Source organism: Passer montanus, unplaced genomic scaffold (assembly GCF_014805655.1).
Source record: "Passer montanus isolate IOZ18808 unplaced genomic scaffold, ASM1480565v1 scaffold23, whole genome shotgun sequence".
NCBI lineage: Eukaryota > Metazoa > Chordata > Aves > Passeriformes > Passeridae > Passer > Passer montanus.
The window spans coordinates 9,611,286-9,639,247 of record NW_024366926.1 but is presented as its reverse complement, the minus strand read 5'-3'; the positions used below and the strand labels follow the sequence as shown (position 1 = coordinate 9,639,247).

At 43.0% G+C, this 27,962-nt stretch overlaps 1 protein-coding gene across 1 annotated transcript in view; it reads left to right on the top strand.

Annotated features, from left to right (window-relative positions):
• Positions 1-27,962, top strand: part of ELOVL6 (ELOVL fatty acid elongase 6) — a 79,886-nt gene that overhangs the window by 689 nt on the left and 51,235 nt on the right. The window lies entirely within an intron of this gene.

Below are 27,962 nucleotides of genomic sequence, written 5' to 3'. Positions count from 1 at the left end.
CGCCCCCTCCCGCCGCGCCCCGGCCCTCCGGCTGGCCCGGCGGCGCGGAGCGCACACGTGCCCCGGCTCTGCCCTCGGCCTCCCTTGCCTCCATCCTTCCCCGTCCCTACCGCTGCCCGCGCTGCAGCCTCGTTCAAACAAGTTGCGCGTTTGCCCGCGCTCCCCGCGGAGCCCCTTTGCCTTCCCCCTCCCCTCCCCCAGCTGGTATTAAACTTTATTTGCAGCCATGCGGTTATTAACTTTCCCGGCGTGTGCGTGCGGCCGGGGAGCCGGGGCGAGCCGAGCCGCGGCGGGACCGGGGCTGCGCATGGACCCGTCGGGGCTCCCCGGGTCGCGGCGAGCCGGAGCCTGCCGGCCCCGCAAGGGAACACTGCCTGGCCCGCCGAAGGGGAGTGGCTGTGCCGGGAGGCTGCCCTCTGCCAGGCACTGCCCCGGGGGCATCCCTGGGCCTTGGCCGGTAGCAGGGAGACGAGGATGGAGAGAGCGCCCCTGTGCCCTTCCCCCCTCCGCGGGGCCCTCTGAGCTGTCCTCGGGCCGGGAGCCCTCTCTCGATGACACTTAACCACCTTGCCCTAGTCCTTGTCCTGGCTTTGTCCGCCTGCACGGGCCTTGTGTTCACAGCCCCACTCACCTGTGCCTTACTGGTGCAGTGTCCCTGACCACCCTCTCCTAGTGCCCAATCTTGCCCTTGCTGCTGCTCCTGTGGTCTCTCTCTCCAGCTAGCCCCCAGCTTTCACACTGCCTGCATGCCCTCCCATGGCAGGGCTGTGTGCCCTTTTGAGCTCCTGAGTGAGGACCTTCCCCATGCCACCCTCATGGGACAGTGGTAGTACAGGACTGCCTCTGGACCCAGGTGTTCACATTTGTAGGGCAGAATGGTCCAGGATCCTAGGTGGATCTCAGCCAGGGATGTACTAGAATCCTTTAGAGATTTGTCTGGAGAATTTTAAGGGCAGTATAATTAAAATGACCATTTAAGTGCATGTATGTCTCCCTCTGTTCTGCAGGTAAGCTCATCACTTCTTGAAGGGTGCCTGGTGTCACTCATGTTTCAGGAGAAAGGAGACCACATAGATATTCTTGGTCTGGGAGTATTGGATGCTTCCCATTCTGTTCATGTTCCAGAAGAAAACTGGCATCAGAATAGGACATGCTGGTGAAAGAGGATGGAGGGGGTGATACATGAGTATATATAATAATCAAATAACCCAGGAGAGATAAACTATCTCTAAATAACATGCCTAGCAACTAGCACTCCTGCATCTTCTCTTTGACTCTCCTGTGCTTCATGATGTGACCTTGGGAACATTACATAACCTCTCCTAGGCCTCAGTTTCCCCAGCAAAGAAAGACCAGGGGAGCAGGGGATAATAATGCTGAAATGCCCTTATGAGGTGCTTTAATGACCTAAGTAATGTTTGCCGAGTGCCTTGAAGATGTCAGGTACTACATAAATACCAAGCAGTGTTATTGAAATCTCTCTGGCAGTTTCATGTGCTGCAGAGGTTGTCAGCTGGGATTCCGAAACACCAGGCTCCCACTTTCCAGGTTCAGAGGAGGAGACTCTCAGGGTTACACTGCTGCTGTACAGCTAAAGAGGCACAATCATACATGTCCACATGCTTTTCAGTCTAGTTTCGCCTTCTCTGAGGGAACTGATGAATTAATGTCTTTGATTCTTGTGAAAGTAAAGGAGAATGATATTCCTGTGTCTTGGGAATATTTTTGGAAATTAAATAGAGCTGTGGCCTCTGAGATCTCTGTTGTGGCAGGCTTTTCTTTAAAATGCTGCTGAAGACTCTTCCAAGTTTCAGGTTAAATTGTGCATTTTTATCTTGAAGAAATGTTCTTGCTTAATGAAGCAGGTCCTGTTCAAGTGCTTGAGTTTTGCAGGGAGCTGAACTGCTAAAATATAGCAGCTTTTTTGCTTCTTATCAGAATGAGTCAATAGGTTTGTGTATGCAGACATCAATGGCAGAGTACATGGCTCCTGCACTTTGTAGGTGTAGCCTTAATGTACACATCCTTAGCATAAGAGCCATCCGAGATGAAGTTGTCAGGTATGTAGGGATTTGCTCTTTGAGCAGGAAGACAGACTAGGGGGACTTGCTTAAGGAAAAAACTGGCAGACTTTTATACTGTAATTGTTATTTAAATTAGGGTAAAATACTATTACAATGTATGACAAGAAGGTAAACAAATTCTATAGGTGTGGCATTTGCTATTTTACCTCATCTCAGAACTATGTCTTGTTACCTTACAACATGCACACACACAAAAAAAAAGGCTGTAGGGTGTTAGGGGGCATGAATTGGCTTTAAGGAGTTGACCCTGACTTTTGGATTTTGAAATGTCTGACTAGGTTGCATATGAAGATGTAGCCTAGTTGGATGGATGTGAATCCTTTTACATATCCTGACTTCTGAGCTGGTTAAAGCACCATCATGCCCTTTTAATTAAAACTGTGTAATCCTAAAACTGGAAAAGCTTGAACTGAAAGCCTAGGGGTAGTGGCATACACCCCTAGGTACTGGTATGGTTGGTCAGGAAGGATCATGGTGCAAGCTCTGGTTCTGTTCAGCCAAGGCTTGCCCCTCTTTGCCTTGGTCCTTTGAGCCTGCTCCAAGCTTCATCACTGCCTGGGGCAAGTGCATGTCCTCTGCCCTCACCAGTAGCTGGCACCCAGTCTTTTCTTTCCCATCCCAGGGCTTGTTTCCTTACTGCCATTTGCCCCTGAAAATCCCATCTGAGGGCATATTGGTCTAATGACAGTGAATGAGCTCTTCCTTGCTTCATTCCAGGTGTTCTTGCTTCACTATATGGAGGAAACATGCATGGCACTGAGACCTCTTTAAAGCTTGGGCCTGGATTAGCAGTGCTGTAAAGAGGGTGCTGTTTTTGAGGAGAAATGAATAGTCTGTTGCGTGATACTTATGAGCAGATGGGTTTCATGCCTCCCTGAATGCCTGGCTTTATGTTTATGCACACGTTTATGGTACAGCCCCCAGACTACCTGGTTCTCATTCAGGTAGGCAGGTTGGAGTCTGCAAAGATGGACATGCAGCCTGCTGGTCTCTGATGATAGGAGCTGCCAATTAGTTGCCTTCCCTAAATTAACAGTGGCAGGATTTCGGGAGGTTAAAGAATAGCAGGTCCATTTACTCTCCTGAAACTCCTTATACTTTATGTTGTGGGAAAGCTGTTGTTGATACATGTTTAAGTATAGTGCTGTGGAGTAGCTTTGAATATAAAATACAGTATCACTTTAAGATATTGTCATATTGTGCTCAAACCATGGGAGGTGTGATTTCAGTATGTTCAGGATTAAATCAAATGTTTATTAAAATAATTGCTTCAAATGATTTCTCAAATCAAATTCTCTCAGCAACTCCTCCCAAACTTCTTCAAAGAGGGAAGTGATATGAAGTAAATAGTCTGCAAAGGATTTTTTTCCTTTAAGCTGCTGCATGAGAATTAATGCAACTCTAATCCTTCATTTCTTATGGGTAAGTATATTAATATTTGTGGAGAAAATTCACAAATGCTCTGTCAGACATGCAGCAAAACTGTTGTAGCACTGAGCTCCCGATTCCCAGCTGCAGCCTGTGAGGCAGCAAAAAGCTGGCTGGTGCTCAGGAAAGGCAAAGTGACAGACATGCCTGGATGGAGTAGTGACCGCTGGCGTCCTCCTCCATCGTGCTGCAGAACACCGGGTTCAGGCAGCAGCATGAAGTGACAGTCGTTCCTGTTATAATTGTCTGGCCAATAATAATTATCTTCAGATGTCTGCTGACGAGGGGCTCGCCAATGGGGAGGCAGGAGGCCTGTGCTGACTGCACTGAGATTATCTGGGAGCGCTGACGTCACACCAGGGCTTGCCTAAAATCACAGAAACTTTTCCTGTGCTGCTCCGCCAGCTGCTGCAGCGCTCGGGACATCCCTGCCCCAGCCTGATGTCCTCCTGCCAGCTGCTGCCCTGGGCAAGCTCTCCTCAGTCCTCTCCCTCTCCTTCCTCTCCTGTTTTGCTTCCTAAAAAGCCAAGGTTTAACCCTTGGCAGCCGGCAGCATGCTCGCAGGTAGTACTGGGGAGCAGGATGAAAGTGAAACTGGTTATTCCCTAAACATGCTGTTGGGCTGTGCTGCAGAAACTGGCTGGTTTTGTTATCATTACCTGAAGTAATGATTCAGTAGAGAGAAGGACTGCTGGAAATTTTTTGGTATCTGACTACTCAATTCTGAAATCAACTTAGTGGACCTTGGATGAGGATAACTGTTTATGTATTTGAAAGAAAACATCTATGCAGGAAGTTATTTTTTAGCCTTTTGTTACCAAAACTTTTATGTGACAGGCAGAAAATGGAGCCAGTGCTGTGAGAAATTCGTCCTTTGGTGTGGTTTTCTTTCAAGTCACAACTACAGATAAATGTGGAAGGGCAGAGGGTCAGCTAATTTGGATTTGTAAATGCACTTGCCTTTTAATAATTCACACAAGCACCATTATCCTAGACAGGTTTGTTTCCTAAATGCAGAACAAGCTCTCCTCATCCACTTAAGCTGCTCTTACCTCATGCAGAAATCAAGAGTGAGAGGCTGTGAGCATATCTCTCCAGGCATATGTGCGTAGCAGCCAAAAACTGATGTAAATTACTTCCCCCCCCCCCCCCCCCACCAAGTTCTTGCTAGATGCCAAGTGAAGGATGTAGAGAGGGATGCTGCAGTCACCCTGTACTTTCCTCTGTGCTGCAGCAAGGACTCACAGGGAAGGTGTGAATTCGTTCTTTGCAACAGAGAGATTGTTTTACTTGAGCAGAATTCAGTTGGCCCAAAATTTAGCCTACCTCCTCCACATGTCATTCTTCAGACAGGATTTTTTCTGCTCTCTTGTGCAAACTGGCCATAAAGCTGACAGAGCTACCAGTGCATGCCAGAGGTTAGAGGATCTCATTTCTTTGCCTTTCTTTCATCCTGCAGGCCTTTCTGAGCCAAAGACTGATGTTTTGGAGTGTCACAGGGTTTTGGCTCTTTGAAAATAAAAGAACATACTCTATGTGGAGTAACAGTAGTTATTCCTTTCAGAGTTCAGGTGTTTTCTGTCTGTGTGAGTTTGGGGAAGAAAGAATTTTAAAATATGGTAGACACCAAAATGTTATCCTGAAGATAAAAACATCAGTGTCTTGATTCAGCCTGCCACTGAAACAGAGGCATTGGCCTTTTGTTTACTCTGTTCCTAGAGTATGAACGTATCTGTCATCATATTGCTTCCATGATTTTAAACCTCCTGAGAGTGGTGACTTCTACTTCGTGAAACACCACATACTTCTGGGAATAATAAACTTAGAGGAGTGGAGCCAGGAGTAGTTTAGGAGCTTGCCATCATCTTCAGAAGTGAGTATGGCATTCAGGAGCGTGGACATTCCAAAACACTTTTTGGAAAGCTTTGTTAAGAATTTAAGTGCTTTTTCTTTTAATGGAAAAGAGCAAAGATTAAAACATTATTTTTAACTGTAAATTAGTTTGAAATATAAACTAAATTTTTCACTGGCTTAGACTATACCAATATGTGAGATGTTTGCGTAACCACATTACCTGCGTAGTGCTACCCGGTAAATTTTTTCTTACCAACAGTTTTGTCAGCCCACTTGAGCCTTGTTCTGGGTTGGAGTGGTAGGGTTTTGTCTTCTGCTGTGCTGTCCCATCACCAAAGTGTCCCAGACTGCTGCTACTACAAGCTGTGCTGTTCCTGTGTGCATCCCAGCATCACATCTCCTGGGGCTTCCTGGATTCGCTGGGGAAGGCTGGCACAGCCCCATGGGGAGCTCTGCAGACACAGCCAGGTTAACATTTTGCAAGCTGTCAACAGAGCTGAAAACAGCGAGGCTGTGGCTGCACCGGGGCTAATAGAAGGAGAAAGTTGTATCAGTTTGTGTGCAAGGTTTGCAAATATTATGATTGCTTTCAGAGTCAAAGTGGCAGTGGTACCTGATACTGCCCTTCACGGTGTGCCTTGTACTGTGTGCTCTGTTGCAAACCATCAGTTGCAAGACTTGTTGACTTTTGTGAGGGCACAAACTTTTTTTGGTGTGAATTTTATTTACATACTGGGAGCAAGGTGGAAGGACTCCAAAAGCAACATGACCTCAGTTTGCCTGGAGAAGGGACCCAGGTTCCACAGAGAATGATGGGCAGAGCTTGCATCTGCTGAGCAGTCCTTGAGCTCCTGTGGGAAGAGCTGGTCTTCAGACTGGGGAAGAAGAGGGGGAGATGCAAGTCAGTGGTTTACCTCATGCCAGGGGAGTTGGGACCTTGCAGAGCACAGGCAGTGGTTTATGTGGTGCATGGTGTGCAGGGAATGATATCTCTGAGTATATGGAGAGCCTGACTTCAAACTGAAGGCAGCCATAGCTACTTTTCAGAAGGTGGGCATCAGTCAGGTGCCTGAGTCCCATCATTTCAATGGAAATCAAAGACCTGTGTCATCTCTGAAAATTTCTTTTTGTGCCTTAGTTCCTCTGCTGTGAAATAAGGAACAATTCCTTTCTGGACATATTCAAAGTTGGTTTTCTGCCATGTCGCAAAGGTGATCCTGAGGTGGTAAGATCTGTATATAACTACAATAAAGCAGTACAGAAAACATAATGGTCTTACACCATTGCTGTGGACTTTTACACTTGTACTAGCAGCAAAGAATACTTCATTCTTGCCAAGGATGTGGGGCAAAGTTTGTCTCCTTGATTGTGGTAACTGAGGACTGGGAAGAGCTGCTGTAATATTAGAGACAAGACAGTTTATCATAGTATTAAACTGCAAAAGTCCAGACCATTTTTAATTGCAAATTTATGAAAGGAACTGTCCTTCAAATAGTCCGATAAAACTTCAGTCTTTTCAACATCTGATGATAACTTTTAAATAGAATTTTTAAAATTTGTCAGTAATTAATTTCAATATGTGAAGTCTGCAAACTGAGTAAAAAATGGACACCATCCAGGTTGTGAGCTCGTCAGATTGAATGTGTTGATTTTGATATCTCATGGCCTCAGTTAGCCCTGGACAGAAAACTTGAGGTCAGTCAAGAGTGTTATTGAGGCCAAATGTCTGCTCTATATGTCTTGAGCCATAAGTAATATAAATACACCTGGAAAGAGCAATCCCAGGGAGTGCCAATTAATGTTTTAAGGGGAAGAAACAATGGGCCAAGTTAATTTTTGAAAAAAGAGGACTCTTATCTTTTGACTAATAAAATTTCCTGGGTTTCAGTTCTTTTTTTTTTAAAGTTATTTAGCGCCATTAAGAGCTACTTAAGATAGCAGTAAAATCCCCTAAGTGTAAACAAAAGTGGGTGCCAAAGTTATTGCACTGTGCCATTCGGTTTATGAGCAAATGTTAACAAAGTCTGTCTTTTTCCTTATGTAATTTTCTTTTTAGCTATAATTGGGAATTTACCCTCTAGGTCCCCTGATGTGATTCTTCTGAATGCAGGTCCTCTGTAAACATAATTGGGAATTTTGTTGTTGCCAACACATATCATCTCCAGGCAGCTGAAAGCCGTGGTTTGTCTTCCTTTTTGTTCTTCCTGTTCTCGCTGGCTGTCCAACACCTTTCCCATGTCTTTGCAGGTCACATGCGAAAGAAATGTTAGTTATTAGCAGGAAATTATGTAGAGTTATGTAGAGACACCTTACATTTCAATTCCTTCTTGTTTCCTCACTCACCTTGGTTTGACAGCCAAGCGGAAAACTCCAAGCTGTTTTGTCCACCACATGGATGTCTGGATGCTCTTGTCTACCTCGACTTTCACAAAGGCTTTTGCTCTGCTGGCACAGTAGCTCTGGGGCTGCTGGCTGCCCTGGACCTGTTGCACCTCAGCCCCAGTCCTGGCTGTGGACAAGGATCCATCCTGTTCCATGTGTGCATGGCATCTTCCATGGTCATGAGCATCCAGCCCAAACCCAACCAAACCCATGGGTGAGTTCACTGCCTTTCCCAGGTAAAAGCAGAAGCTGTGAGGATGTGCTAAGTGGAACTCCTGATGAGGGTGTGCAGCATTCATTTCAGACTCATGATGAAACAGGTTGTTTAGCAGGTAGAAGTATTTCAGGAGGCATAATGTTGTCTCTACATTATTTTGTGAGGGCATTTCCCCATTATAGGCTTTCATAAAATACTGCTGTTGGCACTGTCTGAAACAAGATACTGCCTAATTCAACCTTTGATCTGGCCTGACTGCTCTTGTGTGCTTAAATATCCTATTTTGATCACATGTCTGATAAAGAAAATACTATTTTTGGTCACACAACAACTGTCTGGAAGTGACATTGCCTCTTGAAATGGCAGTGTACACAGATGATCAGATTATTTTGTTACGCCATTATTTGTTGGTTTAGAACTCTGTAAATACTGTGGAGTTAAATAAATTTTTTTTAAAATCTTGCTTGGGAGTCTCATGCTAGGCAAGATTCCTTCTGTGCAAGGCAGTACCCATAGATGCAATGAAAAACTCTTGTCTTGCCCCTAACTTTGGGTTTAGTTTAAGACTAGTACCCCAAGCAGACAAAACTCACTAGTTTTAAAAGTTTAGGTAAATTATTGCTTGGACTGTGACAGCCAGATCTGTGGCTACATTGCCACCATCTCTGTGACCCAGTGGGGAGTTTCGCTTCTGTTGCGCTGGGGAGAGAATGGCTCCAAACAGCCTAAGACCATGAAGAAAAGTAATGTTATAGCACTGAAAGGAATCCTCAGTGTCCTTGTTCACTAACTTCTAATATCAGGATTGAAATGCAAATTTCAGTTTTAAGAAATTCACATAAGCTTTCCAGCATTTTCCAAGAGCTCCTCTCCTACATCAGTGCTTAGATCATGGACAAATGTCAAAATTTTGTTTGAAAGATAGGATCAACACCAGCTATTCCTATTGTAACTCTTGGAACCCGACTGTCTCAAGGCTGTTGTTGCCAGGATGCTCACTCTTGTTAGGAAATAAAGGAAAACATTTTACTGAAAGAAGGATTCTGAAAACCAGTCCCCTGATGTTTGTGAGAGGGTGAGAGGTGCTCCTTGTGTAATGGTGACCCTGCATCAAGATGGTAGTTACAGTGGATGTGCTTCCCAGATCCTTCCACACGTGATGTCTTTTGATCCTGCTTGTGATGTTTGCTCAGGATGTGTTGTTCAATGTCCGAGATTCTGGTATTTGATGATTACAGACAGTGTATATTACTGTTCACTCAGTCAGGTCCTGGGAGCACCTTGCAGGCACTGGTGATGGCATTTGTCTGACCACAGATGCCTGCTGTGTGAGATGTCTGAGTCATCAGGAAGTGGGCAGCTGAGAGAAATAAGTTTTATTGTAAAACCGCTCCCTCTCTCACCAAATGTAGAGACTCAGGGAGCAAACTAGACCGAAGTTATTTATCCGGATCCTTCTTCCTTCTTCTCCCCCATAATGCATTTTTTTCTTTTTTGCAATACCGATTTGGTTTTTACTTTCTCCCACCCTTTCCCATTCCTCTTTCATTTTCTGTATATCTTTTTCCCTTTTAGGAGCAGTTAAGTTAGCAGTACAGGTGGTTGGGGAAGCCCTGGATGTTTCTGCAGAACACCCTGCACAGTGGGAAACATCTGGCACATATTTTGGTGTTGGGCTGGTGGAGCTAGGCAGCACAGGCCTGGCCTTGAGCTGTCTCTGGCTGAATGTAAAAAGCACCGCATCAGGGTAGTCCCACTGCCATCTTCTCATAAAATCACTTAGTTTCTGGAATAAGGCAGTAATAACCATGGAAGAGTGCTTGCTTGTACCTTTCCACAGCCCCATCATATACTGGTATAAAAGGGCCCTCTCTTTTAAAAGCCACTTCCCAGTCTCTAAGTGGAAAAATACTGAAGTCTGTCCATGGTAAAACAGCAGTTGGCTTCATTGTATAAGATTTAGTTCCTAACTTTATGTGTGTTGGCTAAATGTACTGTAGCATCTGGTATGTAAAACAATTATGACAATTCACATATTTTGAAATGGTCATTACTGTAAATTGAATAATTTGAAAAGATTTTAGGAGAAAATGAAGAGAAAAGAAGTTGTGCCTACATTTAGAAAAAAATACACCAGACTGATAATATGGGCAATCCAGAGATTAGAGAGAAATCGTAACTGGAAGAGCTACCACAGCTTTTTATTTTGGGGTGAATAAGCAGAGCTCCTTCCTCTGCTTTCTGTAGTGGCATGCCATTGATGGAGAGGAAAATTGGATGAGAGTAACAAAACAGGATCTGTTGCATTGATTGCGTATCAGCATTAAAGCTGAGAATGCAGATTTTGACCTCAGGCTTTCCAAGTGTTCTTGGCTTAGCAGTTCTTGTGACTTCAGGTCTTGGGGTGCCATATGAATTCTGGTGCCTCTGGGGTAGGCATGCTAGGTGTATAAGATACTGAGGGTGGTCCTTTGCTGTGCCTCAATGAACCGTTGCAAGTACTGTGAGCAGTTTTCATTGCTTCCAATAAAATGGCATATAGGATTGAGGGACCTTTCTGACAGACCACAGGTGTCTTGCTCATGCTTTTATGATTGGGGTCCAGCATTTTGTCTTTACAGGCTGTGTCCTGATGACCATAGTTACTATTTATTGCTGGCAGAGTTAGACTCCTTTCCATTAAACCAAATAGTATTGTTTCTGTTTACAGGGGATATGAATTTGGCTTCAGACATCTTTAACCTACTTTCCTGGTTTAAATTTTCAAGAATGAGTCTTTACTTGATGGAGTTTCAGGTAGTTCTTGTGTTGTAGAATAGCTGTACATCTTGAAAGAGGGACACTTGTGTTCACTGTATTATTATGAACAGTTACAGTATTTTAAGATTCCTTTTTCCCTTTGCTAAGATGAAGACAGAATCCCACAGTCTCTTTCCTGGGGAGTTAGATGCTTTAATGACAGAAAGTTCTATAATGTAGCATTTCTAAGAACAGAAAGGATGCCTTGGAAGCTCTGGATCCACAAAGCCACAAGGGCTGCTCTGAGAGCTGCCTGAAGTCATTGGAGCTGGAAGTCTTCCCAAATGAAAATGACCATTTCCACTGCCTTTCAGCAGAGGTCTCTCATCTTAGCTTCCAAGTCCTGTGTGACATTAAAAGAATGCAAGACTTTGGTTCCCAAAACTTTGGAGAGTCTCCCATTGCATGTACAGACATAAACTTGGTACCATCATGCATTTTTCCTGGCTGCTGGATCAAATGCTCCCTCTTGGATGTCAACCAGTCTGTGAGGCAGCAGGGACAGCCTCACAGTCAGCCAGGTTGCACAATGGGATGATATCAGGGTGGGATGCCTTGGGTTTGCTGGCAGTGGAGCAGTTTCCCAGGGCTGAACTTTGGCCCCATGCTGCACACGTGGAAGCGCTGCCACAGCTGGGTAAACTGAGCTGCCTTTTGTGACTCCTCCTGGGACTGTGATCTCCTGTGGCAGAGAGGAAGGGACCAGCAGAGGCAGTAAGCTACCACACTGCTCCAGCTGCCTTGCCTGGAGGCTGCCTGTGTAGCTGTCCTGAAAGCAGTTCTGGAGGAAGCACGGCATGGAGGTGATGTGTCCTAGGTAGTACCCATGGTGGTATCTATGCTCAGGTGCTTGTGTGCCCAAATGCAGTTGTACCCATGCAGTCTGAGCTGTTTCCCTTATGGCTGCATGAGTGGGGATAAACACTCTTAAGTTGTGAACTGAACAAACACCCCTCTCTAACTGGATCCCATGGTCTGCTGTGATAATGCCCTGTGGTGTGGCTCGTAGACTATCCTGCTTGACCTGCTTCATTCAAAGAGTGGGTAAGGCACCCATCCGGAGAGCTAGAGACTGTCAAGGACCTTCATTATTAAAATTGGGGCCTGGGATTCGTCCAAATCAGTGGGAGACATATCTGTGATGGGAATGGGAAGAGGATGTAAATTTTTTGGATGAGTAATAAGATGTCTCTACCATTACCTGTAGCTTTGGAGCAGACAGAAATCTGAGAGCCGATGAAGTTTGACTGAGCCACCGTCCCACAGGCTTCCTGGAGAAATAACGATGAAGAGTTTTAAATGCAGGATCTGGCTGTGGAATAAATGATTAAATATGGGAGATCACTAGAAAGTATGAACACTAAACTGGAAAGGGCTTGTTTCCCAGAGACAGGCTTAGATACAGTCTTCTCTGTGCAAGTGTTCCTCCTCTAGCATAAAACTACCCAGTGTTGAACGAGTTAATATGAGCAATGGCTCAGGCTGCCTTCTGCTGTGCTCTGGGGTAGTGGCTGTACACTGCAGAAAGCCTTACAGAAGGGGAAATATGTAATTTTAAGTCAGGCTGTGTTGACTCATAGGAGACATTCTGAAGGTTATGGATATATGTTAAGCAGGTATTAAATAGCTCTTGCTTTATAAATATCATTTACAAAAGCAAGTATCCTTCAGGCACCAGAGTATATAAGCATGTGAGTTAATTAGAGCCTGCATTTTCAAAGTGGCGGAACAACAGGATTTAGATCAGAAAAACTGCAAATAAGTTTGCTGATGACGTGAAATCCAGTGACTTCTGTAAAACTTCCTGGCTTTGTGCCTTGCTTTTTCTTCCCCCTCACTGCTTTCTGTAGCTGTGTCCCTTGGACTCTGTGCAGTGGGTTGTGATGTGTGTGGCCCCAGAGAGGAGTGGTGCAGTCCCATTCCCCATGGCTGTTGCACAGGTTCAGCGCTGATGGGGACATGTCACAGCAGTACTCTGAGGCACTCGGTCACTTCTTTTGCAGAAAAAGCAGGCTGGCAGGAGGAAGAGCCAAACCACAGGCTAAACAGGCTCGGTGGAGCATTTCATGGCCTGCAAAGTGATCAGGCTAATCCTGGAAACCTGCAGCCTTTATCGTGACACCTGACACAGCAGCACAGCCAGCCTCCTCTGCTTTACCAGATTTCCATGCTCACATCTCTGTCTTTCTAAACATGGCACAGATTTTTTCCTTTCTCAGGTTTAAGGAGGGGGGGAGGGTGGGGGCAGTGGAAAAAATCTATATTAAAACCTTCCCAAAACCAGTATGAAAATTTAGAGGTCCCCCTGCAAAAGGATGGGGGCCCTCACAGCAGGATGGTCTTCCAGATTATCAAGGCTGTGACTTTGCAGCATGAGCAGCCTGGTGGTGCATTCAGAAATGCTTGCCTGACTAACATATTGCTTACATTTGCTGACTCACTCTTGCACTGCCTTTTCTTTCTTGTTCCCTGGATGTGTTGATTTTTATCTCTGTTACTAGGGCTGTGTCCCAGACACTGTATAATCATCGTGTTTATGTTTGGCTCCTGTGTCGGTGGGAGGTATTTACATTTGGATACAAACGCTAATATCATTCACCCACAAGTGAATAACAGCAATGAAATATGGGGTCTGAAGACCCCTGGGATGGGAAGGAGTGCAGGAACACTCTGCTCTTCAGCAGGGCCATCCCCCACATCACTGCCTGGCATTTCACACTACCATCTGCAGTCTTGCTGTCTCTTAAGCCCTGCTCACCCAGACTGTTTCGGACAATGAATTAAAATTCAGAATCACAGAATATTCTGAGCTGGAGTGGACCCACAAGAGTCATCAAGTCCAACCTGCAGAAGAGACTAACACAAGCAGCCTGTGTCTGAAAGCACTTTCTAAGTGGGAGCCACACAGGCATGGCTAAGAGCCTTGGCAGAGCTTCTGGGTCCCCACTGTCCTGCTTTTCTAGGACAGGTATGAGTGATCAGAGGCCCTGCTCTGGTTGTAGGTTGCTCCTGGAAGGGCTTCATCTGGCTGCTCTTCAGCAGCTGTGCTGCAGCAGCCCTGCCTCCTCACATCCCAGCGTGCTTTCTTCCCACTTTGATCTCTCCCAGAGCCATTTAGTGTCCGTGTCTCTTGCCACTTCAAAGAATGCCTGTTTCTGATATGCAATGTCCATACACTTCTGGAGATACAGCTCATTTCTGACATGTCTTTTCAAATACCAGTGATCCTAAGAGATGGTCGTAAAATATTTGAGGGTCCAGGTTAGTATGCAAGGACATTATGTCTTCAAGTTCTTTCCCTTTAAATCCCAGGCTCCTAAACTTTTTGTATGAGTAGCATAGATGATTGCAACTATCTTGCCTTCTAAATGGCTTCTAAACAAGCCACTATTTATTTTTCTTGTCCAGCTTGTTTAGGTCTAGTTTTGAAGCCCATCTCATAAAGTTGCCATCACGTGATGCTCCTTTCTCTTGTTTCAATCAGATGATGTCCAGTGTATTCCTCATATGTAGTCCTCATGCATGGCCAATTACCAGGGAACTAATTAGTAGCTTCTTCCTCATGGTTCAAAGAACACTATGTATGAGTTCACATAAGATCATACCACACAGCATCACCTTGCAGCAGCATTGCTGTAAACAAAACATGCTGTTTGCCTCTCTGCCTTCTCCTTCCTGCTCACCACTTTGTGGCAGTCTAGGTGCAGACAGACAGCGCTCCCCAACATCACCAAGAGGAATCCAGCTTCCATGGTGCCTTCAAAACCTTCCCTGAGCTGGAGCTGCAGCCTCTCTGTGCTGGTTCTGCACATCAGCAGCTGAGCAGAGCCAGCCTTCTGAGTGTCTGGACACTTGGAGGAGCTTCAGCCTGGAAAGGGCTGCCTTTTTGGTTCTTCTTAGGCATGATTGTTTTTCTCAAGTTAAACAGTATTTATAGGATTTCTTTTTGCAGGTTTCAGTATTCCAGATTCAGTGAGATCAGTGATATTTAGCATTTGCAAACAGAAACTTCAGAAAAATCTTGGCATTTTTGATTGTGACTTTTAAGTGCTGGAAGGAGTTAAACATGCAGCTTCTCTGGTGTCTTCTGTTATCTGTTTATTCATAGTGGAAATGACTGTCAGCTTCTTGAATCAAGCTCTGAAAGCCCTCTAGGCATTTCAGTGGCAATGCTAAGGACTTGTGCCCAGCTTTACTCACTTCAGCATTTACATTTTTGTCATTGATTCTGAATACATAATGGACTGAGTATATATTCAAACAATATGAGGACAGTGTGTGCTTGTACACATAATTTTGTATACATGTTAATGCATTTTTCTCAATCCCTTTGACAGCAGAATGCAGGCTACAGTCTGCTTTCACTTGGAGGGGCATGCAGTACACCTGAAATCCACTGCCCCAGCAGAAGAAATGCAGCCCTATTATCTGCCATGGAATTACCCAGACTGCACTGGAGTGGGATAAAGCTTTGGAACACCTGCAGTATGCTGCTGATATCATTGTGTGGGGCAATAAAGCAGAAGTTTTTGAAAAAGGGAAGAAAATAGTCCAAATCCTTCTGAAAGCCGCTTGTTTTTACTGAGTCTCAAAAGCAGTGCCTGGGACCTTGACCTGTACAGTTAGAACTAAATGATGAGCAGAGCTTTTGTTTTACGTTAAATTAGCCCATCTTCTCTATCCCAGCTTCCTCTGAATTTGTGTTATACTTACTGGCCAAGAGCATCTAGCATGACCCATTTGTAAGTCATATATTTAGATTTATTTTGCCCAAGTGAACCGAAGCCAGTTCAGAAAAGACAATAATACAAGGGCTTTAATAATGATGCCTTATCTTTATCAGTTAATGGTAGTGCATATCCTGATAAGGTCTGCTCTACTGAAATATTTCTTCATTTCTGTTGCCTAAGGTGAGCAGTAAGCATTTTCTTCAGTGTGACACGCTCTCACAGGACTGGGGGAGCAGTGGTGCAGGAGCAGATGAACCACCTCCAAACTGCAGCACCTGCTCCTAGTAATGTTTTATGTTCCTTTCTGCAGCTGGACAATGAATTTCGGGGATGAAAAGCTGCTTCAGTGCAGAGTTTAAAATGGAAACCAGGACTTTGCCACCCAGCTTTCAAATCCCCTCTTTTAGAGAGTTGAGGAGAGGGCTTTGTTGCCTTACCAGAGTACCCAGTAGCCTGGAACCGTAAGACTGATCCCACTGTGGTTGGCCTCCAAACTGCTGACCCTTCAGTTTTTTGCCATATGCCTTTCGCTGGTGACTTGGCTTTTTCTATAAGATAAAGAAAGAGGTTTGTAGCTCTGGAAGGTGCTTTAGGCTGCAGGCAGCGTCAAGGAAATATCCGTGTATTAGTTATATGGATAGTTAGATCAGATTTTCCAGCTGTTTATTTTACAAGCCTGTTGCGACATCGTAATGCAGTTAGAGGTTATTAAGTCTGAGTTGTTAATTTTAATGATTTTAATAGACCTGTAGCATTCCTGTTTGATCCAGTACTACTTATTGGCTTATGTTGTATGTTGATACTTTTTTAAAGTGTCAGATTTGGCAGCTCTCTGAAAGAGTATCTGTATTTCCCAGATACTTGGATGAATTTCTTTCTGCTGCTGTTAACCAACATAGACTTCATAGCTGCATTTGAACTAAAATTAAAAGCCATCTGCAGAAAGAAGCCTGATGCTGTTGTAAGCAGCATCACTGGCTGATTTTGAAAATGGTGCCTGTATGTGTCTGCCAGGCAGAGGCATTGGGTGGAAGGCTGATTGAGAGAGAAGGAAAAAGATTTGGTTTGGTTCAAATGAGGCATAAAATATTGTACCAGCCAAGGAGACCTAAGAAGCTGCCCAGCAGACCATGCAACCTTGTTCACTGAAGTGAAGCCTAGCACAAGATGCTTTCAGCCCTCTTCAGATTCCCTGGGAGAAACATCCTGCTGGCTAAAGCACAACAGAATAAGTATCAACCAATTTTTCTGTGTATCAAACACTTTTTTCTGTGTTAGTTAAACATCTTTTCTTTAGGCTTAAAAGTGCTTCTCCTCTAATTCAGTTTTAAGTTTCAAAGTTTCTAGACTAGCATTTAATCTGCCTTCTACTAGCTGGCAATTTCTAACCTGATTTACAGTGATTAAAAAGTAATCTAGGTAGGATTTGGTGGTACTCCAGGATTCAGGCATTTTGATCTTTTAAGTCAGATTTTAAACTAAATGTAATTTACATGCACACCTTATTTAAAAAAAAAATAGAATCAGAGTTTCATTTTTAATGAAAGGACTATTGATGGTTTTCTGATTTACTCAGAATTGTATAACTGTAGCCCCACAATGAGAGAATACATTTCATTTGACTGTGGCTGGTATCAGAAAAGTACAACAACAGTTTATTAGTCTTTACCTGTGGCTACTATGCTTGTGCTGTTGTGTTTCAGGAAGCACACCCAGGCAAAGCTTTCACTAATGCCATAAGGACAAGTGTTGTCTGTACCATGAGCAGCTGTAAAAGAATGCTAACTCAAAAAGAGATGAGGCTTGAGCCCATGTGAATACTTGTTTCTCTTACAGAGATTATCCCAATGGGACTTTCCTAAATAATTTGTCAAGTTTTTCTGTCTCTTGTTTTCTTTAGCATATGCTGGCGCTACATGTCTGCTGGCTTTTTTGGATCAGCCTTCATTGTTTAATAACTTCAGGTAATGTGGGCAAATCCTGGAATGTATTTAGTTGACTGGTTTATGAGTAAATCCATCTCAGTGTTTGTATAAATCTGCTTTTTCTTAAGCGGTGAGGATGTTGATACCCTATGAATGTATTGCAGGTACTTGCACATGACAAATTTTGTTTAATTACAACAAATTACCAAGTGGGAGTGTTAATTGGGGTACATGACGTGGACCTATTGGAGTGAGCCCAAATGAGGCCATGAAGATGACCAGAGGACTGGAACACCTCTCCTGTGAAAACAGATTTGAGAGAGTTTGATTTTTTTCTTCCTGGAGAAAAGGAGTTTCTGGGGAGACCTTTGAGCAACTTTCCAGTACCCAAAGTGGGGTGGGGGGGGTATAAAAGAGCTGGAGAGGGACAGTTTCCAAAGTCATATAGTCATAGGAAGAGGGGCAATGACTTTAAACTGAGTGTAGATTTAGATGGGATATAAGGAAGAAATTCTTTACTGTGGGGGTGATAAGGCACTGGAACAGGTTGCCTGGAGAAGCTGTGCATGCTCCATCCCTGGAAGTGTTTAAGGTCAGGTTGATGGGGGCTTTGGGTAATGTGATCAAGTGGAACATGTCCCTGCCCACAGCCAAGGAGGTTGGAAATAGATAATCTTTAAGATCTCTTCCAACATCAGCCATGCCAGGATTCTATGGTTTTCCATAAATATACCATAATTAGTATTCATCTGAATTCTTCCTGGCTATTAGTTCATAAAGGGCTACACAGCACTTTCACTGGTTAAATTCAGTGATTAAGCATGTATGAAGAAACCCATCTAACCAAACCTGTAGTCTTTGGTTCCTGGTGTCAGTGCTTTGTCCATACGACTTTCATGGCTTGCCTCTCACTTTTTCATGTTATGATCTGTTTAGCTTAAGATATCTTTTGATCTTTGGCTTGTAAGCAGAAGCAATAAACACTTCTGTAATGTGTCAAGGGCTTTGTATTGAGAGGAGTCTGTTGTGCCATTTAGTAACTGTTTAGTAAAACAGCTTAGTGAAATTTTAGTAAAAGTGTTTAGTGAAATAGCTTATCCCACTAGACACTGAAATGCATTTCAATGGTAATCCTATTTCTAACTCAGGCAAATAACTGCTTTTGGACTCCTCACCAAAGGTTAGTGTGTTATCCAGTAGGCTGCAGTCACACTAATGTCAGACATTGTTTTATCACCCTTGAGTAGAAAATAGTGGCATCCTTCAGTAGCATCATGCCGTGTCTCAATTTTACAGCGCCACTCAAAAGCAGATGTAATGTGCATTGTTTTGTTTTCATTGGACCCGCAGTCACTGACACATGACCTGTTTCCATTTCTCTATGCATGGTGTGTACTCTTGTGTTTTACATCATTGCATTTTGCTTGGTACCAGCCTGGACTGTGGTCCTGCATGAGGTGGTGCCCTTTGTCTCACTCTGGGAGCTGCTTCCAGTTCACCTCAGGGTGAAGATACAGCAAATCTGCAAAAAGTGAAACATTCAGGCCCAGGTTTCAATCATATTAGAGTTTTTGAATATTGAAAATCTTTGATTTTCATTCTTATTGATTTCCTATAGTGAATGTGAACTAGGTCTAAAGTTGCAACATGCTGTACATTTTAAAGTTCATATAAGTTCATTTCATTGAATTCAGAGAATATTTAAAACCTTTTAGGGTTACTTTTTCAAGTGGAATAGAGAACAATGCTGTTGCTGTTCTTTTGTATATAATTCTGTTCTGTGACTTCTTCAGTTATGTACAGTACATTTTTGGTGTTACTTGGGTAACACTCCTAAGTCTGATAAGAGGTTAATTTAGAAGACCTAATTCTTAAACTTCTGTCATTTTAGCAGTGTGGTCTGGAATATATTAGCAGAGTTTTCAGCATTATAAATTTGTCATCTTCTGCAAATAGATTCATAAGTCAGAACAAAGTTCTAAATCAAGTAAGTAAGAAGTAAAGTATCAAGTACAGACTTCCAGAATCAAAAAGCACAAAGGTTTAAGGAGAAAAAAAAAAACAAAAAACACTGGCTTTAATGAGGTGTAATGTTCTTACCTTGCAGAAAAAGCACTCTAGAGAAAGATCACTGTTGTCTTTAGGTTATTATCTAGGGTCATCTGTTTTTCTACTAACAGCTAATCTCTAATACAATTGCTGTTAAGTTATAAAATAATTTTTCTTGAGACACAAAGGCTCTCATCTCTTATTTAGTGTTTCTTGTTTTTGCTCTCCATAGGTGGGACCATAGTAACTGTCCTGCTCTACAACAGACGTAGCAGACCAAATACAGGCACAGCAGTGTTTTGCCAATTTTCTGACAGATCAGATAAGGCAAAATCAGGTAGCCAAATTCCTGAAAGCATTGCAACTTCAACATGTGATGTGTGGGAATCTGGTGCTCTGCACAGGACTTCACATTGGAGTTACCTATGGAGACAGACTCTGTATTTAAATGGTGATCTTTCAGAAGGTGATAAAATAGTATCTTAACATTTACATAAGCTCTTCCTCAGTAACAAAAGGAGATGCAGGAACCTGCATAGGTTGGCGTGACTAGAGTGTCCAATACAGAATAACAATAATGCTCTTCCTTTACTATCTGTTATCAGTAGAAGAATGATGGACAGCCCAAACTGCAAACTCATGTAGACACTGCATGCTCTTTCCCCATTCCCATGCTTGCAGAACTGTGCAGAGACCCATCTGTTCCTCTCTGCACTTCAGTGTCTGTGTGGGGAGAGAAAAATCACAGGTTTGCAATGTTTTTAGGCTCAGTCACAGTCTTCACAGAAGGCAAATTCTGAAGTCGTTTTAGAAGATCATAATGAATGAATCAGCTAGCCCTGTACTTTTCAGTTGTTAGAATGATTACGTAATTCTATATTAGATTTAGTTCAATTCAGTGTAGTTTAGATAGTTAAAATAGCAGGGAAATAAGCAGTAAGACTGGAGAATGAGTCCAGGGGGAAGAAAAATCACCAAAACCTGGTCAGCATCTCAAAGGCTTAAAAAACTATCTTATTTGCAAAGAACTTCAAGCTGCCATTTCCTGTAAGGCCAAAAGGAATTTGCTGTATTCTGTCTGATCTTTTTGGGTCACTCCTTATGGCTCCAAAGTGTAAAGGTGGCTAAAACTAAATTTGCTTAATGTAGAAAAAGGCTATGTATTTTTTGACCTCTTCTTTCAGTCCAGGGTGGAGAGAATTAGAGAAGAAGAGAACAGTCTGTGAAGCAAGGTCTGGACCTTTCTTTGCAGACCTGATTAACCTGGGAAGCTCTTAGCAATTCTGGGGTTTGTCTTTATAGGGTCTCTTCAGTGCTGGGCTATGTAAACAGGAAACAATTGGAGAAGAAATACAGTGCTCTATTTCCAATCCATTTCCTGTGCAACACTGTGGGCTGAGCCATTTGGTAATTTCCCCTTAATTGCACCCTTGGTTGAGAGAGGTGTGTTGATTGAGCTTCAGCAAGATCCAGGTTCTGAGTCCTAGACTTCATCCACAACAACATCTATAGGCTGGGGGGAAAGAGAGGTTGGAAAGTGGCCCCATGGAAAATGACCTGGAGATCCTGGTGAGCAGCCAGCTGAACATGAGGCAGTGTGTGCCCAGTGGCCAAGAAGGCCAGTGGCATCCTGGCTTGTATCAGCAGTAGTGTGGCCAGTGGAACCAGGGCAGTGTGAGGTGCTCCTCAGATGCTGTGTCCAGTTCTGGACCCCTCACTACAAGAAAGGTATTAAGGTGCTAGAGTCCAGAGAAAGACAATGGAGTTGGTGAAGGGTCTGGAGAGTTAAATCCTGTGAGGAGCAACTGAGGGAGCTGAGATTATTTAGCCTGGAGAAAAGGAGGCTCAGGGGGACCTTATCACTCTCTGGTACAATTACCTGAACAGAGGGTATGCCCTCGTGGGGGTTGGCCGCTTCTCCCAGGCAACAAGTGACAGGACAAGAGGTCCTTCTTGCCGTGGTCTAGTTGACGTGGTGGTGGTCTGAGGCTGGACTTCATGATCCTGGAGGTTTTTCCCAACCTAACTGACTCTGTGATTCTGTGGCTGATTTTACCTCACACACCTGCCTACACATGCACCTGCTTGGAAGTGATTAGGGCAAATTGCCGTGTGTAATGAAAGGTATTTCAGCTCAGTTTGCTGTCTAAAAACTGGGGGCTGAATTCAGTCCTCAGTTATGCAAGACAAGTTGCAGAGAGATTGTGACCCTCTTGCCAGCCGTGGGAGGAGGACAGCATGGTATGAGCTTGGCACCATCCTCCCTTCAAGCATTCCCAGAGAAGTATCCTCATGATTATGGCTTCTGCTGGTTGCAGGTAGCCATACTGTGTGGTTGGGGAATGCGCCTCTGCCCTTTGGTCACAATGAAGTTGTGTGTGTTGCACACATAAACCTTGCCATATATACTCCTCTGAGTGTGGGAACTCAGTACATGACTCCGGATGTCCAGAGCCACCGAGACAACCCTTGGGGGGCTCAGAGGTCCTGGAATGTTACCAAAAGTACCTGGTGGCTTGACTTTGATCCTTCTAAAGAAATGACACCTGAATGTGAGGAAATGAGAGAGTTTCAGGCTTGAATGGTGAGGGGATGTTATTCACTTGCTAGAACTTGAGTTAGAATGCACTGTACAGGGGGGTTTTATGTGTTGTACAGGGGGGTCTAGAATTCTGTGCATGGATCAGGAGTCCCAAGATGGAGGAATTTGGGCGTGCCCTGTCCTTCTTCTTTCTTCTCCTTGGCATCCATGTTCAGGATGATGTTGGCATGTGTGGATTGGTTCATAGAGAAAGTGCACTTGCCAACAAGGCCAGAAAGTATTGGGAAGTAAAGGTAAATATCTAATACGTAGTTTTCACTATAAAAGAGACAACCGCCCCGTGGGCGGGAGAGAGTGCCCTTGGCTGTCTTGCTGATCAGACCTCGGCTGGACAGACAGAGAAACTTTGTAGATAAGGAACAATAAACTCAACTGAAGACCGAAAAGCAAGAGTCCAGACTCCTTCTTCAAGAGCGCGGCCTGCCCAGAACCACTTTTTCCTGTGCTGGGGCAGAGACAAGTAACAGCCGACCCTGGCATCTGAGCTCTCTGGGATGAGCTGCACTGCTTGCCTTGGGGCTTCCTGTTTGTTGCCATGTTGCCGTGGTAATAGTAATGGCATAACTTCAAATCAGAAGAGGAGGAGACCATCTGAGGTAGGCAAGTCCTTTGAAATTTAGTGAGTGCCAGCAAAATGAAACTAGAACATCAGGGTATCCATAACCCCTTGAAAGTTCAAGAAATTTGTGCATGATTAATAGCAGTAACCAAAGCAGAGCAGCAGTTGAACATTGGCTTTGTTTTGGCAACTGCTTGGTATGTCCATTTTCTTGACTCAGAATGAGCAAGACTAGAGGCAGGTTTCATTGCTATCAAACTCAACTCGATGCCACTGACAAGCTTTATCACTGCTGAAGATCTTAGAATTGTGTTATTCTTTCATTTGCCTTCAGAGATGCATTCGTTCTGAGGTTTCCAAAGGATGAATTTGGCAGCATTTACAGTAGAAGCTTCTAGATTTGCCGAAGATGACTAAGACCTTTCCAGATTTCTGTAGTGCTGATTCAAAGGAAGATGCAGGCAGTTGTTCTCAAACTCCTCCTGTAAGTCTGCAATTAAAATCTATAGGATTTTATGGTACTTGCTGGATTATTCATCTGGATTATCCAGAAGATGTAGCTGTGCTGTAGGGATGGATACACACATACATGTAAACTTTTGAAAGGCAATTTTAAATGAAAAAACTATGAAACAATACAGCATGGGGATTACTGCCAAAAATGCTTTAAGCCACAGAAAGGTAAATAAAAAATAAATGCGTGGTTGAACTTAAAATAAATTGTTTTATGTTGGTTTGTTTGTTTGGCTGGCTGATGATACATGCACTCTCTGGTAAGATGATTTTCCTTGGTGTGATTGAGATGTGTATGTAAAGATCACTGGTTGGATTAGAAGTTTCTGTGTGAAATGCCATTTGGCTTCTGCTCCCTAAGTTTTCATTTAAAAGCATTTTATGATCATCTAACATGAAATATGAGATTGGATTGATAATATATCCATAGCTGTAGAAAAGAATACCTTTTGAATCTATGTACATGATGCAGAATTACTCTTTTTACATAGTTGTATTTGGAAGGATGGTATTTAAATTACAGCCTAGAATAATTACAGGAAAACAAACAATTACATTGGTGCATCTGATGGTTTAGAAGTTCAGTTTCTTAAATCTATTTGCTGAATAAATGTCACCTTGCTGGAACTTGCACAACCGGGTGATGTGTTCACTTGCACAATCCCGAGCAATTCAAACAAGGCAAGAGGACAAAGATAAACTTCGTTTTGTAATGATAATGCCAAAGGCTTTTATTTTCGTGCAATTAAAATTTCACCTCAAATTGCGTAGTGAGTTGTTTACAAAGCATTTCCTTTGAGTCTTCAGCCATCTTATTCCAAGAAAGATAACGTAAAACATGTGTCAAACAGGTGCTGATCTGCACTTTGTTTGGAGCTCTTCTGGGCTGTGGTGCTTGCTTCTGATGAGGTAGTGCTTAAGGTGTCAGGTGGTGCTTTTAGTTGTAGTCATCCTGAGTTTGTCTGCTTTCATATTTCTTCCCAAGGGCTGAAAATATCCTCCAGTGAAACATTTGTGGGTAGCTTAACCATTTTTCAGTTTGTCTTGAGCCTCTCGGCCTCTGAGTGCTTTGGTATTCATTTTTTATAGCAAGAAGGAGGAAATCCCTGCTTTTCTTGATTGTTTTTAATCTTTGATGAAGTGCCTTGTAGAGAAATCAAGCACACAAGCCCATGTTTAATGGTACATCCAGTATGCTTGGGGGTCCTCTGATTTCAAACAGCTCTTTTGGAGGATGTGCCAGTGCATTGGCAGTTTTTGTTATAGACTAGTTAGGTTTTTCCTTCCACAGAACATGCTCAAGCCAATGTCCAAAGAGGCGAACATGGAATAAAGTCAAAAAATTGTTTTGGATATAGAAAAAAAAAATTGTATGTATCCAGCATTGACAGTGTTATTGCAAAGATGGAAAAGATTTGAAGGAGCTCACAGATGATTCAAGGTCTGCAGAAGATGCCCTCTGAGAAAATATTTCAGCATTTATCTTATGGTTTTATCCAAAATTGTCATGTTAGCAGCAGAAAAGAAAGAAAATACTGAGCACTGAAGACTTCTTCCGTCTTGTAAAGGGTGGATGAGCAAGGATCTGTGCCTGAGAGGTGAAGTCCTATGCACAGCATTTGTGGCTGGTAATAAGCCTGATTATGCAATCTTGTAAAGGGTGGATGAGCAAGGGTCTGTGCCTGAGAGGTGGTCCTATGCACAGCATTTGTGGCTGGTAATAAGCCTGATTATGCATTAGAGCAAATTAGTAACCTACATAAGAAGACTGCTGTAAAATGTTATGACACCTAAGAAAATGTTGTCCTTTCCTTAAGTGTTTCCTGTCAGTTCTTCTTGTGATAATCACATCTTCAGAAAAAGCATATATTCTTATCAGTCCCTAGGAGGAAGCCTTTGATATAGAATTTCTAGAATTTCATTAGTGAAAGAATGTTCAGAAATGGTATTACTTTACCTGCCATACATAGTTCTTTGTGTGTACCATTTCATGCGTTCCCAGTGTTGATGGTGGCATTCTGGGTTTGTTGCCACATAAGCAGTTTCTGGAGATGACATGCATCCCTTTCTTTACTCTTGCTCACTGTTGTTCACAGGGTCAACTTAAATGTACGTTCTGTCTGTTACTTGTATAGTTTCATTAGATTCGTTTTATTTATTTGTTGCTGTGGATGTAACAATATTTAGAGATACTGTTGCCTTTAATTTTCCACTGAATTATCACATTTATTTACTTGTACCTTTGACCAAATTATTCAGCCAGAAGATGAAGCTAAAATGAGGAAAATGAGGAAACTAAAAATACTGAGGCCACTGAGCTTTGGTATGGGTAGCAAAAAAAAAATTTTTTTTTTTCTGAAAGCAAAAAGTGTTTGCAGTGGGTAAAGCCAAGGGATGACAGAATTTTTGATCAAATACTGCTGCTCATAACTGCCACTTGGGTTTCAGAAACCAAATTTTCAGATAAAATAGAACTAAGTACTTGGAAAAAAATTATTAAACCCATGTGAATTAAGTTTGTATCAACATGTAATTTTCTGCCCCATTGCTGGAACTGAATTGAATGCTGTCTATTTTTTCTTTTTCCGTAAGGCACTGGTTCTGAGAGTTTAATGATAACTATTTAAAAGCATTCTTTGCTGATTCCTTTGTGGGCAAACCTAAAAGAAATGGACTGGGGACATGACATCTGAAGGCTGTCTGCCATCACAGGTGTAATGGGCTGGGTCTGAGAAAGCAGTTTTGGATTTGTTCCAATTAAATTCCCTCTCCTCCCCATACCTCCCAATATCAGTATGCACACAGTGTGTATATAGGGTGTGTGTAGTATTGCTTTTGCTCAGTGCAAGAGACAGAGATGTTCCAGATACTAGATTTTGCAAGCTTGACTTTCCTAAATGTTTGTGTTAATGAAAAGCTAATAATAATAATTATTAGCTGCTTCTGGAGCAGAGGCAGGACAGTTGGTGGTGGGCAGCAGAGAGGAGCCTGTCTCTTATGTACAAGATGTTTTCCCAGTCCAGCTGAGCTCCGGGCGGTCCCTGCGGGTGCTCTGCTCTGGCAGCAAGTGACCTCATGCTCTCTGCAGGGACACAGTGGCTCAGGAGCAGACAGATCCCATACCAACACCGCAGCGCTGATGGGAGAGTGCTCAAACACAGCAGCCAGCAGGGATTTGAACAGTGTCTGTGCTTGAGAAAATGATTCAGAGTCAATTCCACCCTAAATGGATGGAAATTAAAAAAACTCCAGCAACCAAAACTAAACCCCACATAACAACCATAGTGCACTGATCTGCTTATTGAGATATGTGTGTGTCTGTCCTTCTCTCTCTCTTTCTAGTAATCTTCTCCACTGTCACTTGGTATGCCTGCTTTTTGAAAGACTAGCATTGTTTTTTATTAAGAAACTAACAAAAGCGCTATGTCAATTAGTCAATTGTTGTGGAATCAGGCTGCTTATTTTAGTTTATTGTAGGAGTAAAATATGCAGTTAGGTCAGCAGAGACTAGCTAAGCCTTGTAAAGCTGCTTATGTTGTATTAGAGAACCTGTAAAGTAAGGGGAGGCTCATTATTTCTTATTCAAAGTTATTTCAGGAATGTCACTGTGAAGTGCAGAAGATCCCACTTCAGAAGAATCCCAAATATTTGGGAAAAAAAGAAATTATCATTGCAAACAATAAAAAGATCTGTCAGTAGTACAACAGTGCCATACCTTACTGTTTGAGGAAAAATAGAAATACAGAATAAAGTGCTCCATTTCTAGAGAATCAAAGCTTTGTGTTCAAGCAATGCTGTTAAAAGTGCACATTCTTCCTGTCAGGTCTCTGAATTCAGACAGATTTGGTTTTGATACATTGAGGTAATTCTTCTGTTGCCTTTGCCTTGTAACATCAATATGTTTTGGAATCTGCCATCCAATCTGTTTAGAATAACTATTAAAGTCAATAAACAAATCATTTGAATGTGGCTGTAGTTAAGATGACAACACTGACTGATGGTGTGGCTTCCTAAGTAAAGCACTAGCCACTCATCAAGACACTCTAGTGTGTCAAAGGTTCTTTTGGTTGGAGCCTTTTTTCAGTGTTGAGGGTTTTATCCAGGAAGGTTGTCTGTGCACGAGTAGGTGTTTATGCAAGGACTGCAGGGGTGACTTCATAACCCAGCTGGAGACGAGCACGTGAAAGCACGGAGCAGCTGGGTTGTTACTGAAGGGTGCATGTGTAATTTAGGCAAAAGCTATGTTTGTTTATGTGGTGTCAGATTTGGAGGGTTCTTAACTAATTGAAGAATTGTTTTCTTGAATCTTAACACATGGCATTCATTACTCTGCTGCAGTATTTGTGTGAAACCTGGAAATGGTGGGCAGAGAGTGACTGTGAGCGGGCCAGTGTCTATGGAGTTAGGGCTGCACCATGTAATGTGAAAGTTTCCCTTTGAAATGTGCATGAAGTGACATGCTTACTCTTGGATCTGCTGTGTCTCACGGTTTCAAAGTGACAATGGTTATAATATCTCCCCACGAGTTTCCTAGTCAGAAACACGTTATGAGAGTCTGCAAAAGGTACTGAGCAGCTGTGCTCTGAAAGCCAGACTGGCTGCCAAGACCTTGGCCACAAGCGTTTACAGTCACTATTCCCTGTGACATCTAAGACAACACTGCTCAAAAAGTTGTTCTTGGCTCTTTTTTGAGGCTCAGTCATTTTATGACTTTGCTGAGGCTCAGTTATATATATGTAAATGTAAATATATGGCAACTTCCCAGTTAGGTCAGTGAATGGTTTTTACCCATGCTGCAATCCTTTTTCTTTTAGAAAAAA